The sequence below is a fragment of the Chiloscyllium plagiosum genome, chromosome 33, assembly GCF_004010195.1.
Source record: "Chiloscyllium plagiosum isolate BGI_BamShark_2017 chromosome 33, ASM401019v2, whole genome shotgun sequence".
NCBI classification, from domain to species: domain Eukaryota; kingdom Metazoa; phylum Chordata; class Chondrichthyes; order Orectolobiformes; family Hemiscylliidae; genus Chiloscyllium; species Chiloscyllium plagiosum.
This window is the reverse complement of record NC_057742.1, coordinates 18,658,238-18,679,288: the sequence shown is the minus strand read 5'-3', so window position 1 is coordinate 18,679,288 and position 21,051 is coordinate 18,658,238. Positions and strand designations below refer to the sequence as shown.

The 21,051-nt window shown below is 40.7% G+C and overlaps 1 protein-coding gene across 7 annotated transcripts in view; it reads left to right on the top strand.

The window, feature by feature from the left end:
* mpp2b (membrane palmitoylated protein 2b) overlaps positions 1-21,051 on the top strand; it is a 536,989-nt gene that overhangs the window by 381,494 nt on the left and 134,444 nt on the right. Inside the window, exons 1-2 of one of the 7 annotated variants that reach the window (XM_043675078.1) lie at positions 14,890-14,896; positions 16,126-16,129. The exons of 5 other annotated variants lie outside the window; for them this stretch is intronic. The gene's annotated coding sequence lies outside the window, so the exon portion shown is untranslated. Of the gene's footprint in view, positions 1-14,889; positions 14,897-16,125; positions 16,130-18,666; positions 18,679-20,037; positions 20,045-21,051 lie in introns of those variants that run through there. One more of the 7 variants, XM_043675079.1, reaches the window with a different exon arrangement.

Here is a 21,051-nt window from a genome sequence, read left to right as displayed (position 1 = left end):
GCTTATGCCCGAAACGTCGATTCTCCTGTTCCCTGGATGCTGCCTGACCTGCTGCGCTTTTCCAGCAACACATTTTCAGCTAAAGAATAGTCATACCAGACTCAAATCATTAACTTTGTTTCTCTCTCCACTTGTGTTGCTAGACATGCTGAGTTTTTCTAGCATTCTCTTTGTTTTAGATTTCCAATTTCTGTTGTATTTTGATTTTGTTATGAACATTTGCTTTTCACAATCTTACTATGATATTACGGACACATCACTGAGTATAAATACTTCAGAGTGGGTGGAGTTAGAACACTCTGGAAGAAGACTGCATACACTGCATACCAGAATACTCTACTTTCAGCAAGACACACTGAAAGCATGTGGACTTTTATACATGAAGAAGGTAGATTAATCGTGACCTACTGTGACTATAATTTAGAGCCTGGTATATCTGTGATTTACCATGTATGGTAGTGGTATTTGTTATTAATGTAAAACAGATAATGCTACATTGAATTCTGAACCTGAAGACAGTCTTTGACTTCGCCTTCTCCTTGACCAGTCGGTAAAGAACTGAAACTCATAACTAAGCCACATGACAAAAGGATAAGGTTGCATTCCTCATTCTCTCTAGTTTTGTATTGCTGTCCCTGTTGCAGGTGGGAATCACTTGGTAAAATGTCCAAAAAAAAGCCTACATACATTTATACGAAATGTATATAATTAATAAATGTATATTATTAAATTGCGATTATAAAATATTGATTTGTGGGACGTCACCATGTTGTTAGCAGCATTTGTTAAATAAGCATGGAACAGGTGTATCATTTCCACCTGAGATCATCAAATGCTTTTGAAGGTCAGTAAAGTCAATGACATTAGATATGAATAGCAGAGTTAATTGAAAAGTCATCAATCAAATATTTTGGCTCAAAAGTTTCTTACAATCTCTTTGCAAAGCTTATGAAATTGCAATTTTACACAAATTTCAAGTTATTTTTACAATAATTTCATATGGCCTTAAAATTATGCCAAATTCTAACCTCAGCCTTTAACATATAAAATAGCCAGCCATTGCTGGCTATTTGAATAATAGCATAATTCTTTCAACAATAAACTAATTTTAGTTTGATATTATTAAAATTAATTTTTGGTTGTGCTCTCTTACTCACACAATGCTTAGGTGGTCTGGTATGAAGCACACTTCTTACAAATAAAATTCTATTTGCTTTGATTGTGGAGAGTCTTTTTTTGGGCATTTATAAATGGTTTCCAATGAAACAGAGGATCCTAGCGTGATTTTAAGATGCTGTGTCACAGGAGGTGCTGGAAGAAAGCCAACAATTCACTACTTCACATGCCAGCTGGCTTGTACATGGTAGCTGAACAACATATACACTCAGCATGGCTGAGGGCCTGATACTTCATCTAAAAACTGAGATGCTGTTGGAATCAGTTTTCATTTGATTTACATCTTAAAACTTTGCCAAAAGCTGCAAAAGGAAACTGGACCTGATCATAATCTGGACCTATTTTGTGATTTTACAATAAGCTCCTTCCCTTTCTACATTATTAATACGGCCAAACAGATTAGCTAACAATCTGCAAATATTTCCAACATATGCCAATGGCAGGTGCTAAGAATGGGATGGATTCCTGGAAAGCCAGGTGATGGAAAGGAATTTGGACCCTTGACCACCACTATCAAAACCTCCAGACTACAATATGCATGTACAAATGTTCGTTGCCACAGCAACTTGGCCTCCCTGAATGCTCTGTAACACACAACCACCACCACAGCTCCTTGCAGTTCAGCCTTTGTAATAGTGAGAATCTAGGAAGTGCGGGGTCTTTCCATTAAAATTTGATTGGTGGACTACCCATTTCTCATCATACCTGAATTTCTCAGCTGCATTGATCATCGCTCAGCACAGAGGTGTGTGATTGTAAATGGAGGACTTGATATTTAATTCTACCAATGGTAGTGGAACCAAATATCTAGTCCTGCATTTCACAAGTGGCCTGTTCTGTGTCATACTTTTACCCAGTGATTATCATTTCCTGTAAATAGCAAGTTTTGAGAAGATTTGTAGCTCAGGTTGGGGTTCTGGGTGTAGGTTTGCTCGCTGAGCTGAAAGGTTCATTCCTAGATGTTTCATCATCATACTAGGTAACATCTTCAGTGGGCCTCAGGCGAAGCACTGCTGATAAGTCCTACTTTCTATTTATATGTTTGGGTTTCTTTGGGTTGGTGATGTCATTTCCTGTGGTGATGGCATTTACTGTGGTGAAGTCACTTCCATACATGGCATTCCAACCAGAACGCTATCAACAAACACATCAAGTTAGACCCCATCTACCACCCCCTGAGAAAAAGGACAGAAAGTGACTTCACCACAGGAAATGACATCACCAAGCCAAAGAAACCCAAACATATAAATAGAAAGCAGGACTTATCAGCAGTGCTTCACCTGAGGCCCACTGAAGATGTTACCCAATAGGGTGATGAAACGTCAGCAAGCAAACCTACATCCATTTTCTGTAAGTTGCACAGCTGCTTGCATACACAGTTAATCCAAGGGTTCAAGCAGGACAATGAGCCTTTGCTGACGCCGGTCACAACAGTTACTTCCAGCTTGAGTAGTCCGTGCCTCTCATGGGCATCAGAGGTCTGTGCAGGGGAAACAACCTTACAGGGAACACTTCTGTTGACTGTGATTTGTCTGGTCGCTTGCCCAGTACCCATGCAAGCTTTCGAATCCAGATCTATTCTTTCTGAGCCACACACCATGGGGTGGTACCATGGCTCAGTTGTTAGTACTGCTGCCTCACAGCGCCAGGGACCTGGTTTCAACTCCAGCCTCGGGCAACTGGTTGTGTGGAGTTTGCATGTATGACATGGGCTTCCTTCAGGTGCTCCTGTTTCCTCCCGCAGTCCAGAGATGTGCAAGTTAGGCGAATTGGACATGCTAAGTTGCCCATAGTGCTCAGGGTTAGGTGCATTAGCCAGGGGTAAATATAACGTAGGAGAAATGCGTCTGGGTGGGTTACTCTTCAGAAGGTCGGTGTGGATTTATTGGGCCGAAGGGCCTGTTTCCACACTGTAGGGATTCTATGAAATTCCAACTTCGGTTGGTCCAATCTAGCAGACAAGATAGGAATTGAATCATAGAGCATGGAAGCAGATGCTTCAGTACATCTGCCTGCACTTGGCCCATATCCCTCCAAACGTTTCTTTTTCATATATGTACTCGTCTAAATTGGAGGTGTAGCGGACAACGAACAAGGTCACCTCAAAGTTCAACAGGATCTTGATCAGATGGATCAATGGACCGAGGAGTGATAGATGGAGTTTAATTTAGATAAATGTGAGGTGCTGCATTTTGGAATGGCAAATCAGGGCAGAACTTACACACTTAATTGTAAGGTCCTGGGGAGTGTTGCTGAGTAAAGGCACTTTGGAGTGCAGGTTCATAGTTTCTTGAAAGTGGAATTGCAGGTAGATAGGTTAGCGAAGACGGTATTGATATGCTTGCCTTTATTGGTCAGTGCATTGACTATAGGAGTTGGGAGGTCATGTTGCATTGTACAGGACATAGCTTAGGCTACTATTGGCATACTGTATGCAACTCTGGTCTCCCAGCTATACGAAGTACGGTGTGAAACTTGAAAGGATTCAGAAATAGTTTACAGGGATATTGCCAAGGTTGGATGATTTGAGCTATAGGGAGAAGCTGAATAGACTGGAGCTATTTTCCCTGCAGCATTGAAGGCTGAGGAGTGACCTTCCAGAGTTTAGTAAAATCATGAGGGGCATGGATAGGGTAAATAGAGAAGGTCTCTTCACCGGTTTGGGGGAGTCCAAAACTGCAGGGCATAGGTTTAAGGTGAGAAGGGAAAGATTTAAAAGGAATCTAAGGAGCAACTTTTTCACACACAGGGTTGTGTGTGTATGGAATGAGCTGCCAGAGGAAGTGGTGGAGGTTGGTGCAATTACAACATGTAAATTAGTTTATGAATAGGAAGCATTTAGAGGGTTAGGGGACAAATGTTGGTAAATGCGACTAGACGTAGTTAGAATATCATACATAAGGATACCATGGATGAGTTGGACCGAAGGGTCTGTTTCCGTGCTGTACATCTCTATGACTCTGTCTTTTAAATGTTGTAATTGTACCCACATCCACCACTTCCATTGGAAGTTCATTCCACACGGGTGCCACTCTGTGTAAAAAAGTTGCCCGTCATGTCTTTTTCAAACCTTTCTCCTCTAGCTTAAAAATATGCTCCTAGTCTTGAAATCCCCCACCCTAAGGAAAAGACACCTGCTATTCACCTTATCTATACCACTCATTATTTTATAAACCCATATAAGATCATCTCTAAACCTCCTACAGACCAGAGAAAAATGTCCCAGCCTATTCAACTTCTCTTTATAACTCAAACCGTTCATTCCCAGCAACATCCTGAACCCTGTCCAACTTAATAATATTTTTTCTATACCAAGAAGACCAGGACTGGACACTGGAACCAGAAGAGACCTCACCAATGTCCAGTACAGCCACAACTCCTATACTGAAGCAGGAGGAGAAAATAACACTGCAAAGGTTTAGCCGCTTTCTGTATGCAAATTGGATGCTGCATTATTTACATTACCATAGCAACTGCACTTCAAAATATACCCATGATTATACAGACATTAAGGTGTCCCAGAATCTGGAAAGTGCAATCTAAATGCAAGCTATTTTTTTCCTTAGCAAAGTAGTACATAGCTGTGGAATTGTTAATGAAGCATTTGTGAGGGACCTGGCGGCTAATTCCATTAAATCACAGATCAATTTAAATACCACCTGCGGAATTCAAAACACTGTGTCAATCTTCAAGAGAACGTGTAAGAGCAAATTGTCCTTGAGAGCAGTTTTGAAGTGTTGAAACTGTCCCTAAAGTAGAGATGTTGGCACTATGCCAAAGGAAATGATGATGAAAATCGCGCATTAAGTTTAGTTTAGAGTTTTAAATTGGATTGCACTGTGCGATTCACAAAGAATAAATATCATGACCTTATATTAACGCTATTCATCCTGCAATTTAGGAAGGAGGGGGTCCCAGGTGTTAAAAACAGAAAGTGCAAAATGCACCACCAATATGCAATATTGGCTATTGGAGTATCCCGCCTATTGTGTGGGAATATTAATTAACATTGTTAGTTTGTACTCACACAATATATTTGGAAGCCTGACAACTCGCCCTCTTCTGGCTCCTGAAGATTGTCTAACACAGTAGGTTTTGCAGGAGGGTTCTCCCTACATCCCTCAAAGAAGCCTCAGTCTATACCACCCCTCCCTCTCTCAGTCCTCCCTAACAAGGCCTCTTGAATACCCCGGTCTATGGCCTTCCCTTCCCCTCTCAATCCTTACCCCCCCCACCCTATTTTAAAATTCAGAGAACCAGCAATATATTAACAAGTGCATGAGTATTAATCTGAAAATGCCCGATCTCATAAACGTAGCAGACTTAGCCCTTCCACTTGGATGGGAGACTACCCAGAGATCCCAGGTGTCCTAGGCTTAAGGGCTGTGGAGATCTAATGGTAGTGTCACTACATGGGCCAGAACATCCAGGTTCAGGATCTTCCTGGGTTGGAAGCATGTCAGAACACACCTGAATAGGTTGATTTTACAATGTTTCATACCAGTACCACACTCCCACACTCTGCCTCCACCCATTTAATTCATTAGTGAAAGTTACATTACAGCAGCTTAAATTGGACTCACCTGATGGGTTGCTAGTATCCTTGCCTGGGTTGACACCCTTTCCTGGAAACCCGGTCAAATATGCAGCTGGTATCAAGGGTACAGATCCACATTGTGGCATGCTGTCATTGGTATGTGAATTTTGCCAATTCTGAATCTCTCACTAAGTTTGTACAAAGTAAAATGAGAATGTAAAGCTGGCCCATTGAGCTGAATTGGATCGAGTCAAATAAATGGTGACATGTAATATGAATATGAATTCCACTTAAATAGCCATAACTCCACATTATTTGCTTATGACACTTCTAATCAACTGTCACCTCAAAAAGTTCAACTCCTGCAGGACATTTTCCCTGATTGGGGAGTGGGCAGCTACAACTATATAATACAGCCTTCTACTCTCCTATTTTTGAACCCTCCCAGTGTCCACATCACACAACAACACTGACAACAATTTCATAGAGGAGTCATATTGGATTCTTGAGTGTTCCCAGCACTTTCAGTACAACAACAACTTACATTTACTTCAGGTATTTGCCAGAGTAAATGTTGCAAGGCACTTCCTTTATTCATTCATGGGATAAGGGTATCACTGGCTAGGCAGCATTTATTGTTCATCCCTAATTGTCCAGAAGGCAGTTAAAAGTCAACCACACTGCTGTGAGTCTGGAATCACATGTAATCCAGGTAGAGATTACAATTTCCTTCCCTAAAGGGCATTTGGGGAACCAAATCAGTTTTGCCAACAACTTTCAATGGATTCATGGTCTTTATTAGACTCTTCCTTTATTGAATTGAAATTCCACTATCTGCCCTGGCAGGATTTGAACCCAGATCTACAGAACATTATCTGCGTTTTTAGATTAACAGTCCAGCAATAATACCACTAGGCCATCACCTCCCTTTAACTTCATGGAAGCAAAAGCAATACATGACACAGGTACTCAGGTAAATGATGAAACATTTGTACAAACTGGTGGGGTACATGAAGTGTTTCCAAGAAAGTAAATAAGGTAAAGAGGTGGAAAAGTTTACAGAGTGAATTCCAGCTGAGGACATGGTTATCAATAATAGTGTTTAAAATCAGTGTTACTCAAGAGGCTGGAATTAAATGAAGGTGTGGAATTGGAGGAGATTATAGAGCCCAGGGTGATCAGCAGAGGGAAGGATTTGAAATCCAGAATTAGAACGTTAAAATCAAGACATAATTAACTTGGACTCTGTGTAGGTCAGCAAATGGGCTGATGGTGGTGAAGGTTGAGCCAGTTTGGACACAAGCAGCTGTATGGAAGATTCTTGAGAAAAGTCAAGTGCTTTGTTGCCAAAGCTGATCTCTCTGTTTCGCTGTCTAACACTGGGCTGATGAGAAAGCCACAATTTAAAATGCTCAAACACTCAAAGTGTTTGATATCCAAAGGATATCACACCCTTCACATTAAAAATGAACGAGCTAGAAGAACAACCCTGCAGCTGGATCCAAACACGTATTAGAAGACATCTTTTACATTTAATCTTACTCTGACCTGGCTGGGGATGCAGCTAATGAAAAAGGAAAATTCCACTCTACTGGCTGCATTTCATTCTCATCCGATATTAGATTGAGACTGGCAGCTGCGGTATAATCCCATCCTGCAAGGATAATAATAAATCAGTTCACTGCTGCCTCTTAATGTAGTCTCCGATAGTTCTTCCAATTCATTGCAACTGCTCTTCTACTTTGTGTTTACCCATGCAAATGTCCTTTTACCAAAATCTCTTGATGAGAAATACTTTTTTTTACTAACAGGATAATAAGATTTAAGCAAGAGAATTACTTGCACCATTTTTTGTGTTTCCACCATCATTCATAGGGATAGGTTGATTGTAGAGAGTTTAATTCAAGAGATTCTTACTGAAACTACTGAAAGCTCACACTTCCTGCTTGTAGCCACTTGTTGATAGGAAGTGAAGTGCTTTGTGTAGGTAAGTGGATTGAGGGCAGTGCAATAGGTGATTCAGGCGTATGCTGCAGATGCACAGTTTTATAATGAGATCCACAGCAGCAAAATTGTTCTAGCTTTCAAAAAATACAGCATTTTGACAGAACCAAGTACTGTATTTACTCAGTTTGGAAGAAGGGTCACTGGACCTGAAATGTTAACTCTGATGTCTCGCCACGGATGCTGCCAAACCTGCTGAGTTTTCCTAGCAATTTCTGTTTTTGTTTCTGATTGCAAGCATCAGCAGTTCTTGGCTTTTTTTTTTGTCTATTCTACCTATTGGGCTAAAGCTTGTGTTTTCTGCACTTAAATGTGACAAGAGGATTTTGTTTTCTAAACGGTTGAGCAGAATTGATTTGATATTTTGTAAAATACCCATGCCATGTAATATTACTTATTTTCTAATACTTATATTTAGGCAAGCTTAAAAAATTAAAATTGCATTCATTTAGTTGCTTCTGGTGCTTCAAATGAGTCATTGAATATATTTGTGGAAGACATTGATTTTTTTTAGATATTAATGGTAGAAAGCAGAAATATGGTGTTGACGTAGCCATGAATGGTGAAGTAGGCTTGAAGGCTGAATGTCCGACTCCTGTGTCTACTTTGTATGTCTATGGCTTCACTCAATTTGTTTTCATCACATTCCTAACTTGATAAAATGTAATGAGTAAAATGCATGTATAATTTAAATCATTTTTGGTGCTCCTGGTTTGCAGAAAATCAGCCAGCCATGTTATGATCATATCCCCTCATATTGTCATTTTGGTTTTGTCCAGATAAACAACTACTGGTATCCTCTAAAACTTCCGCGAGAAAGTGTGATGTACAGTTCATTCTGATTATCAGGTCATTTGAAGCTAACAATCTTGAATTTAGAAAAATAAACTGCCTAGTAAACGATGAGTGTACAGTCAAGCATATCCATTCAACCTACATGGTTTCCATCTGCCAGGATTCTGGTTTACTGCTGTGGTAACGGATGACCTCAGTGGGACAAATGATGTGCGTATAATTTGTCTGATAGTACATATTTGGAAAAACTGAAACCAGTATTGAATGTCAGCTATAGCAGTATTGATATTATCCAGCAACATCTTTTGAGGATGGTTTTGAAAGCACAGAGATGATTATGAAGTGATCTACTATAACTATTCAAAATTATAAATGGAAACAGGCTGCTTCTGGTGTTTGATGGATTAAGGATGAGGGACGTGTTTTCAATTTTACAATAAAGGTATTTAGGACATGGAGAAGGAGAGGGTTTTTAGATATCACTGTGAAGAAGAGTTAGCAATTAAAATAGGATTTAGTGATTAAAACAGAGCCCATGTCAATCCTGAAGAGTAGGTTAAATAGTCTGTTGAAGAAAATAGGGCTTTAATAATGTAATGTAGACATAGGATGAGGATTGTTTCACATATAAATTAAAGCAAACTCCTGAGGAGAATAGACTGTTTCCATATTACAATATCTATACAATAACTATATGTACAGATACTATAATGGAGACTGATTCTGATTAAGGCAGAGCAATCATTTCAGCCTTGAATAATTAATTGCTGAGATTACCTTTGGAATATTAAGTTCAGTTTTGAGCACTCAAACTTCAGTGGCAGAATCTTACCAGAAATCAGCTAAGTGTTATTTTTATTGAGCTTCTTTTTGTGAGGCCCAGCGAGATATATCGAGCTCCCATCCCAAATGTGTCTCATTAACTCAGTACCACGCTACAACAGGGCCAATGGAGTGATGGAAGCCTGATTCCCCCACTCACCATGGGCAGAGGTACTCACCACTACCAAGACATCCCAGGATTCCTGGCAGCAATGCTGTATTTAAAAGGCCTTTGGGTATCCGGGTCAAGCTCTGTCAATCTGGAGCACCCCTGCATGGGTTTGTGACATTTTAACCGGACATGGCCAATAACAGAAATTGGTTTCCCGCTTTGTGGAAGGGATCCTGGGATTTCCAGTGGATAGGGTGATGCAGAGGAAGAACGTTCTCTTCCCCAGGGCTGACAGAGGATACTATGACAGCAGACCCTACCAGTATGATTTGAAGTTGCTACCTGGGTCAGTTGGGAGGAATAAACAGCAATGTTGGAAGGAAGTCAATGACGTTGTCTGCTCTGCCTCATACACGCACTATCTCTACTACTCCGATAACTCCCACCAAGGCTCATGCTCTGCCACTCTCGCTGTTGCATGTAGTGCCTTCTCTCATTCACTGTCACACACATAGCTCCCCCACACCACTAACCCTCTGGCTCTGTGCTGCCTACTCAGTCATTCAGAGCTCCTCTCTGCCTTTCACCCACTTACACCAATCCTAACAGCTGTATGAGCCACTTTCTTCTCAATCAAAACCTCTCTCTGTCTAATTTCAGGAGAAAATGGCCCACAGTAGAGCAGAAGGAGCCAAAGTGGGTGGTGGGGTGCCCAGCACCTAGCTCCTCACCTCTTACAAAGAGCAGATTCTGACCATGGCTGCCTCTGGGCAAATCAATCATGTCCAAGCCCTTGTAAAAATGACAGGTGACACTCTTCACCTATTCATTCTTTGTGTCTGAAAAGTGTCTCCTTTGACATGACTGAGGACTACTACCCTTAGACTTTGAGACATGGCCATTGTTCAAACCACACGCAGTGCGTTTGTGCACTGGACTGTTGACCCAATGACTCAAATAATGTTCTGGGAACCCGGGTTCAAATCCTGCCACATGAATTGAATAAAAATCTGGAATGAAGTGTTTAATTATGACTGTGAATCCGTTGTTGATAAAATCCAGCTGATTCACTAATATCCTTTAGGGAAGGAAACTGCCATCCTTACCTGATCTGACTTACAAGTGACTCCAGACCCACAGCAATGTGGTTGACGTTTAACTGTTCTCTGGGTAATTAGGCATTGCCAATGTATCCTGGCCTAGCCAGTGATGCTGTCATACCATAAATTAATAAAACACAGTACAAGGTGCAACTGTGAGATTGACATAGCACATTACCTCATACAGAAACATGGCTACTCCTTTGACTGCCCACCACTGACTATGACAAGCTGCCTGGATTTGTGTCTGTGCTAAAAGGCAAGCCAGGTCAAAAGCTCTGAGAGCCTTCTGGCTCTGATTGAGGGACAAAAGTGCAAAAGGTCAATGCAAGGCAAAGAGGAGATGCTGTGAGCATGAAGAGTGCAATCAAGGATCTCTGAGATGTACCCCGGTTCAATTGAGGGCTGCCTGTCCCCATGTATAAGGTGCCCTTGCAAAAGCATTGCAATGAAAGATGCTAGTGCACTCTGTTATGAAGTTGAAGGCATGTACTGTACCTTTAAAAGAGAGAGAATGCTGTTCTGAACTGAGAGATTACAGGCACCTATTTATATGACGAAATGGCAGTCCTAGAGAGTACTGGAAAATTGAAAATATGAAATATTTGGCTGTGAAATGGATACCTGAGTTTTGGTTGCTGCTTTGACAACAATTGGAATTTAACCAAACAGTTTAAGTTATGCCCCCAGGATACTAAAACCTAATCGAGTTTGAATTAATTGTTTTGCCAACATTGAACCAATGAGACGATCCGACATTGAGGGGGTATAAAATGTGTTCATTTTGAAAATTGGTCAGAGAGAAACTGCCATAGAGCCAGAGAGCTAATTGCCAGGATAACATCTTGCTCTTCAAGAAATTAGAAAACACCCACTATAATAAGTAACCTTTCATAGAGTCATAGAGATGTACAGTCTGAAAACAGACCCTTCGGTCCAACCTGTCCACACCGACCAGATATCCCAACCCAATCTCGTCCCACCTGCCAGCACCTGGCCCATATCCCTCCAAACCCTACCTATTCGTACACCCATCCAAATGCCTCTTAAATATTGCAATTGTACCAGTCTCCACCACATCCTCTGGCAGCTCGTTCCATACACGTACCACCCTCTGCGTGAAAAAGTTGCCCCATAGGTCTCTTTTATACCTTTCCCCTCTCATCCTAAACCTATAGCCTCTAGTTTTGGACTCCCCGATGTGAAACATTCTCGCAGTAAAAAGAAAGGAGATCTTCCGTCAGAAGAGTGAAGCCACAGAAGAAGTCAGCAACTGTGTGGTTTTGAAATTAAGTTAATGTAATTTTAATAAGTGTCTTATTGGAACAGCATATTGTTATAGAATTGGAGGCAAATAGGAAGATGTTAAGAGAAAGGGTGGGCTTAGAATTATGAATAGTTGTTTAATGTTCACTTTCAGAGTTAAAAAAAATTACTGTTATTTACTTTAAATAGTGGAATTTGGGAGTTCTCTGTCACTCATTTTAACAGATTGCAAGGTGAGTGAAGTGAGCTTTTCTGGGTGTTTGGTTTAATTAACAGAGGGGTTCATCTCTGTGTCATAAAACTCTATAAGGTGCAGCAATGAAGTGTAGAACCACACTGTAACTTCTGGTAAGATGGCAGCAGAGTAGGGATTCTGAGCCTGGAGCTCGTCCACTCCGCCCGCTTTTCTTTTCATTTTGTTTCTTTTTGTTCTCTCTCTTCTCTTTCTTTTTCTCTTCTGTTTTGTTTTACTTATCTCTTGATGAAGAGCTCAATTGTGACGATGGCATCGGCTGTGGTGAGTAGGGCCAGCGCTGACTGGCCCTACTGTGGCAGGGTTCCAGCCAGCACCTGCTCCCTGCGCAGATTCATGGAGGTGGCGGTGGAAGACGGGTTTATACCATGATGCTACACAGTGGCAGCAGCTGCATCGGCGAGGTAGGCCCGAAGCACACTCACGTGGTGGCAGAGTTGAGTTTGGGCCTGTTGGTTCCCAGTAGCATTGGTGACATCTACATTGGCAAGGTCCAGTGAGGACATAGTGGTGAGGATGTTGGTGGAGGCAAGATGGTGCCAAAGAGTAGGGGCTTTCATTCCAAAGGGACTTGTGCCTGGCCAACAGGCCCATTGCCCAGGGCCAAGCACTTCTCAAGAAGAACTGTCAAGTTGGGCACTTCCTTTATATCTTCTTTTTTCTGTCTTTATATGCTATGTTTTGGATTATTTTTCTGTGATTAAAGAGAGTGGCAGCACTATACAATACTTTTTGCTGTATTTTGTAACAAGATATACATGCCAATAAATAAATCAAAATGGATTGAAGATATGGCCCGTGAGCCTGATACATGTCAGATAGTGATGCTAGTGGATGGTGAGAGGGGGATGAGTGCAGCCACTGTGCATGCGGTGTCAGTGCTTGGTGTCCATGATGGAGGCCTGGAGGAGCAAGCAATGAACCGGAATTGCTAGGTTTCTGCTCTGACTTTCATGTTGGGAATCTTTGCCCTCTAGCTTCTCTGTGTGGGTGCAAGAAGGCAAAACTGCAAATTAATAAAATGAAATTAGGTAATAATGAGGGTGATAATAAATGCTAATAGGCCTCTTACCACTCACTGACAAGAATCTTGTCATTCGCTACTCAGTCGAGTAATAGATCTCTTTGCTCTTATTTTCAAAAACTCCACACTGGACTTTTCATCCAATTTTCTCAACTGTCTCATCAGAACCCTTTGTTCAGAATGGCTGGAAAAATTGGCCCCAGGACGTCACTGTCCATTGGATAAGACTAAGGGAGGAATGATCAGGATTAATTTCTGACTTGTTTCTATAAGGAGAGATTTTCACATGAATCCTTTTGCATTGAAAACAATTCGTGAGGAAAATGGTCTAGGCTTTGAAACATCTGAAGTGGAACTGGACAATACTAGTAATATGAGAAAACACAAATTAGTGCGAGATGAAACTATAATCCAAAGATTTTTCCCACACAATAGAAAGGAGAAACAAACTTACATGAAAGGCAGCTTTGATTTCAAAGATAAATGTTATAATTATTTTTTGTAAAGGTAGCTGATTGGGAATGGTAATTCGAGATCTATTCGAGTCTAAACAATAAATCCTGAAGACTATCCCATGGTACCAAATTATTTCCAAGCCATCTGGGTGAAAGTGTCTGTGGAAATAAGAAACCAGAATTGAATATTGGAACTGTGAGGATGAATTAATATTCCAAATTTTTGCTTGCTTATTCTTTTTGCAGAGCTCTCTGTCAAAAGATTAATGAGTCAGAGAAGGTAAATGTCAGAATAAATTGCTGATAATCTGAAAGGACGGTTCTTCACGGGACAAATAACCTTTTCTCATATTCGACACTTTGTGTTCTGCCTCATACAGTCAAGGTGATGTTTGAGATAGGGACAAGCTCTGTTACTGATAGATGAGATGGAATTTGAGATTGGAACAAACTGTAATAAGGACGGATGAGCTGGAGTTTGAAAGCAAAATGGGTCGTGTTGATGATTAAGGAAACTTGTCATACTTGTCTGACATCTTGTTGGTATGGTAACGGTCCAAACGATGTACATACCCCTAGAGTATGGGTATCCTTTAAAATGCATGTCAGTGTCATCCTCTACACATTATTCCTTTTTTGCGGAGAGAGAGAGAGAGAGAATCTTGACAAGGATTAACTCTGTAGTTAGTGGAAAGGAGTTCTGTCATGGTGATGCTTTGTTTTTGTATGCTAGATAAAACAAGTCATGGCTTTGAACCACTTTATCAAATTAAGATAGTAGTGTCATGTATACAGTACACAATTCTATTTCGGTATTGATTGGAAGCTATTGATGCTTTTTTGCATTTGTTGACAATGTGAGCTTCACTACTAATTCCAGAATTTGTTGCACATTATTGATTACCTTCTTGGATACAATTGCCTAGCTTGGTGGTCATTTCAGGGGACAATTAAGAATCAGCCAGATTACTGTGGAACAGGCCAGACACAGAAAGAGCTGCAGAGTTTCTCCCAGAAATTCATCTGCGAGCCAAAGGAGCTTTTGCAGTAATGCAGAACTTTGAGCATCATCATTGCTTTGACGAGCATTTTTATTTAAAGAAACATGAATTATATGACTGTAAATTCTGCAGTGTAAGAACATAACCAGTTTGCTGCCCTGCCTCTAATTGCCATTTGTACAAAATCTAGAAATCTAGTATTTAAACCAAATTAATGGAAATGATCAGATGCTACTTTTCAATTAAATACCTAATCACTGATATTAATTTTATATAAATAACGACACCGTGGTGTGAATTTTGAGGTCTAACAGTGACGGGGGTGGGGGAGGATGTTGAAACAGGAGTGAAGTGCACCCAAAATTTCAGTTAATGTACAATTTACCAGCGTCATTCAAACTCACTGTTGTTTGGAGAAACGTTGGGTCGGAGATGGAATGGCTACAAATACCGAGTTTGCAATAAAGCTGCAATTTTGCATTTGGCAGTCAGGACCCCAGCGTGGTCAAAATGTGACTGTTATGCTGAGCCACCAGCAGACCTGGGATGGGAGCTATGGAGTGTTGCAGTGGCCTCTTTAGGTGGCTGTCTTGCCCACAGCTGCCACACTGTAATGGCCATGACTACACCCTCGTGCTGCCAGAGTAGAGGTGGGAGGATAGTTTTCTCGTTCTGAGGACAGGCTGACAGGGATGTTGAACTCAGTTTTGTGTTTTTCCTTTCAACTGCAAGTAAAAATTTGTTTGTCATCATGTCAGTACACATTTAGAAAAGGTATTAAATTGCCTTCTTAACTTGCGAAATGTTGAGTAATGAGAAAAAGACATTTGGACAAATTAATCCTGAAATATTCAGTCATTCAGTCAGTGCAAATGAAATAGTACCAGGGTGCAATAAATAGCTTGTCCCATAGTTAAAGATTTATAATGGTTTCAGCCATTCAATTTTACCCCTTTTGTACATTTCTTCCAGTAATTCCTCCAGTGTATGATTCTGTGAGCCACTGGAAGTCCTGTGATTTTTCATGCCTGACCTTGATAAGTAATTCATTTCTGAGGAGGTGGATTTCACAACTGAACCTCCCTCCCACCCCAGGTTGAAATCTACATGTTTACACTTTCCTGTAAAACTGGACTGCCTTAATGTAGTGGGTTAGGGGCCTGATTGGGGCTGTTAATCTGGCCAAATCAGGGAGCCTTGGCTGACAATTTAAACGGGAGTCTTGACCGTGATGCGGTGGCCAATGTCTGTCCCGGAGGAAAGTGGGCTGGGGAGGGTCAGTCAGTATGCAGGGCAGCTGGGGTCTGGAAGGCCAATAACCAGTTCGTAGGAAAATGGCCCGGGTAGTCCGGTCAGTACGCGGGGTGACTGGGAGCTGGGTGATCAACAACCAGCCTGGAAGAAAATGGGCTAGGGAGGGTCAGTCAGTATGCAGGGTGGCTGGATACCGGAAGGCCAACAACCAGCTTGTAGGAAAGCGGCCTGGGGTTGATCAGTCAGTAAGCGAGGCGACTAGGAGCTGGGTGGTCAATGACCAGCCTTAAGGAAAGCGGGCCTGGGGAGGGTCAGTCAGTACACAGGGAGGTCAGAGACTGGAAGGCCAACAACTGTGCTGCAGGAAGGCTAGCCAAGGACGGTCTGATCAGTATGTGGTGGGGTCTGGTGTCAGGTGTCTGGTTTTTTAATAGCTATTTTGGGTGTGTATTCTATGCACTGATTCTGATTTGATTGCGCTTGTCTATGTTTGCTACTGTTATCTTTGTGATGATTGGAAGTGGGGTTTGAGGTTTGTCCTCCTCTCCCTGAAAACTGGTTGAACAGTGGGGTTTGGGGTTTGCCTTTGCTGCCCTTTCACCTTTACATAGTGAGATTTATTTTGTGAACTGCTGCTTTCTGCTTAATGTTAACTGTATTTTGTACTGTTTAATAAAATTAAAAATACAGGAAAAAAGCAGGAGTCACCGAAGAGCCCCCTCACCCTAGAGGCTGGCTAACTGGCCAGATTCCATGACCTGGGCATGGGGAAATAAAGGGTGACTTGGTGACAGGATACCAGCCTCTGTGCAGTTATTTCACTTTATTCCTCACAGGTCCAGAGTTCTGAGTCAATTGAACACCTTGCCTTGGTGATGGAAATTGACTAGCTTAGCAGGAGCCAGCAGTTTGGTTTGGGCGATCACTAGCCTCGACAGTTCTATTCAAACTGTTGATATGTTTTCCTTCTGTTGGAAGCCTGCTGAGTGCTGGTTTCTCATTGCTATGTTCAAATATTTTATCATTTTTCTTTGCATTATTTGTCTTTGTCTTTAAAATGAAAATGTTCTGGTGCTTGCGTAATCTGTATTTTTAGATATATGTTTACTCCCTTGAGTTGGTGCACTTGAAAAGCGTGGTCCTCTACCTGCACAGCACAGCAGGTGGCTTTGGTGGCCGATGCTGCTCTCTTCATGAGTTAACTAATGAAAAGCCACCCTTTATTACCTGGGCTGGATCTACTTTAATAATATATAACTCCACAGACAAGTTTAAAATGCCATAATCACAATTTCCATTGAATGCTCTACGCCAGCAGCAAGCCTCATGCAGAGTCGCGTGCAATGTAATTGGGCCTTTAATTAAACACTGCTGTTGCATTTTCGGGACAGACTTGACTCCCTGGTGAGGAGTCCGCTCTGAATCAGCCCTGAATAAATGTTGCACACTATGCTACCATACCAGGGAAGAGATTCGGTATATTATTAAAAGATTGAGTACATTATTAACCAAACAGATACTTTTTTGTGATAAATGGCCAATATCATTTTTAGAAATGAAAACATGCCTTTGTTGTTTTCTGTCGAATAAGTACCCAGGTATCTGAGTTAAAGCGAGAGGCTAGAGATCATTGCTAGTAAGTATTCCTTTAGAATAAAAAAAATTACAAAGGAAGCATACAATGAAATAGATTACCGAGATGATTCTGAGCTGTTTCAGGGTAATTGATTTTCACACATTTCTACAACCAACAAAAGGGTAGGTAGTAGTGTAAGTGTTAAAGACACTGGATCAGTATTCCCAGGACCGTATGCTAATGTTCTGGGGATGTGGGTTTGAATCCCACCACTGGAGACAGTGCAATTTGAATTCAGTAAAAAAAGGCTGGAATAAAAAGCTAGCCTAATAGCAATCATATATCATTGTCAATTGTTGTAAAAATCTATCTGGTTCACCAGCGTCCTTTAGGGAAGCATATTTGCCAGCCTTAACTGGTCTGCTCCAAATGTGACTCAACGTCAGCAAAAATGTGGTTGACCCTTGCGCAATTAGGAATGGGCAATAAATGCTGGCCCAGTCAGTGATGTCCACATCACTTGAACTAATATTAAAAAAGAGAAGCAGTGAGAGCAGCATTGACCATTGACAGAATTTGCTGTCATTGAACGTTTGTGTCTCACCTCAAAGATAGTGTGAGCTAATAATACAGCATGGTAGGCAAACATGGTGTCTGGAGCCTGACCGTCTGGTTAATCAATAGGGCTACCTATCTATTGGTTATGATAACCAATGAGGATAATGAGGAAATGAGCACAGAAAAGACTGAGGAGGGTGGCATAAAGCAGGTGAATTCATTGCTAAATTCAGCTCTGGAAGTAAAATGAGGAGGGACAATGAGATTAGATTAACAGCAAAAGAGAATTTTTAAAAAAGACAGAAAAGAAAAGCAAGCTAAAAATGGACACTTTTTTTTGGAATTTTCCTGAAAACCTATACACTTGAAGGATTGTGATTCTGCACTTATAGTAGTTCATTTTTGATAGCAGTTAGGTTTCTTTAGTTCCTAGCACTAATCACAATAGTGCTTGGTGGCATGGTGGCTCAGTGGTTAGGACTGTTGCCTCACAGTGCCAGGGACGCAGGTTCAAATCTACCCTGAGGTGACTTTTTGTGTGGAGTTTGCACATTCTTCCTGTGTTTGCGTGGGTTTCCTGCAGGTGCTGTGGGTTTCCTCCCACAGTCCAAAGATGTGCACCGAATTGGCCGTGCTAAACTGCCACTTGTGTTCAGGGATGTGTAGATGAGGTGCATTAGTCAGGGGAAATGTAGAGTAATAGGGTAGGGCAATGTGTCAGGGTGGGATACTCTTCAGAGGGTTGGTGTGGATTTGTTGGGCTGAATGGCCTGTTTCCACACTGTGGGATTCTTTGAATATTGAATGGATACTTACACTTGAAGTGGCAAGACTTGATTTTCTAGAGAGTGTTTAACGGGTAAATATAATCAAATTCTGAACTCGAAAAATGATCCTATATGTGAAATATTATTTATGGTAATAGAATAGGAGGACCCAGACAGCAATTGTTTTGATATTCACATTGAACTGGGATCTGCTCCTTGCCTGAAGGTGCTGTCTTTATGATCCACAATAATTCTAGGTTCCATTAGCCTTGTTTTTTTTTCACAAATTCTGGCCCATCTTTGTTATGCTATGTAGATTATCATAGAATCATAGAATCCCTGCAGTGTGGAAACAGGTCATTTGGCCCATCAAGTTCACCCCAACCCTCCAAAGAGTATCCCACACAGATCCATTTCCCTGGGGTGGGCAAGTCCAGAACTAGAAGGCCTAGGTTTAGGGTGAGAGGGGAAAAATTTGAAAGGGACCTAAGAGGCAGCATTTTCACGCAAAGGGGCATGTATGGAATGAGTTGCCAGAGGAAGTGGTGGAGTCTGGTACAATCACAACATTTAAATGGCATCTGGATGGGTATGTGAGTAGGAAAGTTTAAAAGGATATGGTTCAAGTGCTGGCAAATGGAACTAGATTGGATTAGGATATCTGGTCGGCATGGATGAGTTGGACTGAAGGGTCTGTTTCATGCTGCACATCTCTATGACTCTCTGACTCTAAAATTAGATGACAGGATTTATAAATACAGTCATACCTAAGTGAGTTGCTTCATCTGATGTAAAGCTTCCTGGAATCATTTATGATAATGTTTATGACTGAACCTGGTGCATCAAAAAGTAATGACATATATTGATGCAACTTTTAAAAGAACATTTAATAACTGTCAGTTTCACATTTTATCATTTTGTTTCTTAAATGGTTATGCATTTATTATGGTAGTTCAATCTGGATCAAAGAAGATCCAAGACAAAAGCTTATCCTTCACTAATGTTTGAATCTTTTGAGGATAGTTTCAATGGTTTTCAAATAGATGATTAGGTGGAACAGTGGGTTTGAACTTTGGGCTCATTACTGGCAGATAATGTAGGATATAAATTACAATGGAAACTCCCTCAATTTGATTGTGAATTTTTTTGTTAACATCTTAAGACAGTGTTAGCTCTCTGTAGGTTTTACCCACTGTAGAATAAATGAATACTTGTTCTAACTGAACTGTTCATGGAAAGCAAATCAGTAAAACTTTCTCCTGCACATTTCTCTCAGCAAGAATTTAGCCATACACCACACTGATATTTTGTTAGTCATTTTGAGCGACATTCTTAAGATTTAAGGTAGGGGAGTTTTCTAAAAGAAGGAAATAGTTGGAAATGAGAGTGTAGATTTCAAAATGGCACTTTACTTCAGTGTATAATGTGATTTTTTAAAAACATTTTCAATCAGATGTGTACTCCATTTGGAATGCCAGCATTTATTGCTTATTTCTAATTGCTCTTGAGAAAGTGATGGTGAGACAACTCCTTAAAACTCTTCAGTCCACCTAATTTAGCTAGTGTTGGAAAGGAAATCCCAGGATTTTCTCCAGGAGACAATGAAGAAACGTGGGTGCAGAGGGGGAGGGAAGTATACAGTGGAAATGGTGCTGTGTTGGTTATTAGCCAAAATATGGTAGCAAAAGACAATGAATAGTGTGAAATAAAAATGGATTAGTCAAAATGTAATGACTTTAGTGCAAACATTTACTAAATTGTCATGTCCTCATTTGTGCCTGCAGGGATCTGGAAGGATAATGATATTAATGAAATTTTGCAGCTTTTGAAGTATCTTGAAATTGCTAAAATTAGTAATAAATTAATATTAATAATCAATTACCTCATTAATTGTAAAATGCTAACTAATTAAATTGTTTGACTTTTTAGCAAGATTTTGATACTCCACTTAATTTTTTTTTGCACCATATTACTCACACATAAATGTTAGTATTTTGTCTTTAGTACTAATTATGCTGTGGACAACATAGTTCTCACTGAGGCATGGGAGCCTCAGAAAATAGTTTGACAGAAATGAGCAGCAAAGTGATTTTGGTTGCTAAACAATTGATCATAAATATCTTACGTTAATTAAAATGAAATTCTTGTTATATTACCTTTCTTGTAAGCTGCTAAACTAAAAGACTCGGTAATCAGCAGTCATTGGACTTGAACTGGACTGAAAGGCAGTGATGTCTCCTTTATCCTCTTGCACTAAATATTTGGAGTCTTTACTGCACAGAAAAAGCCACTCAACAAGTTCATACCAGTGCTCATAATCCTAATGAGTGTTATCCTGCTCTTCAACTCAC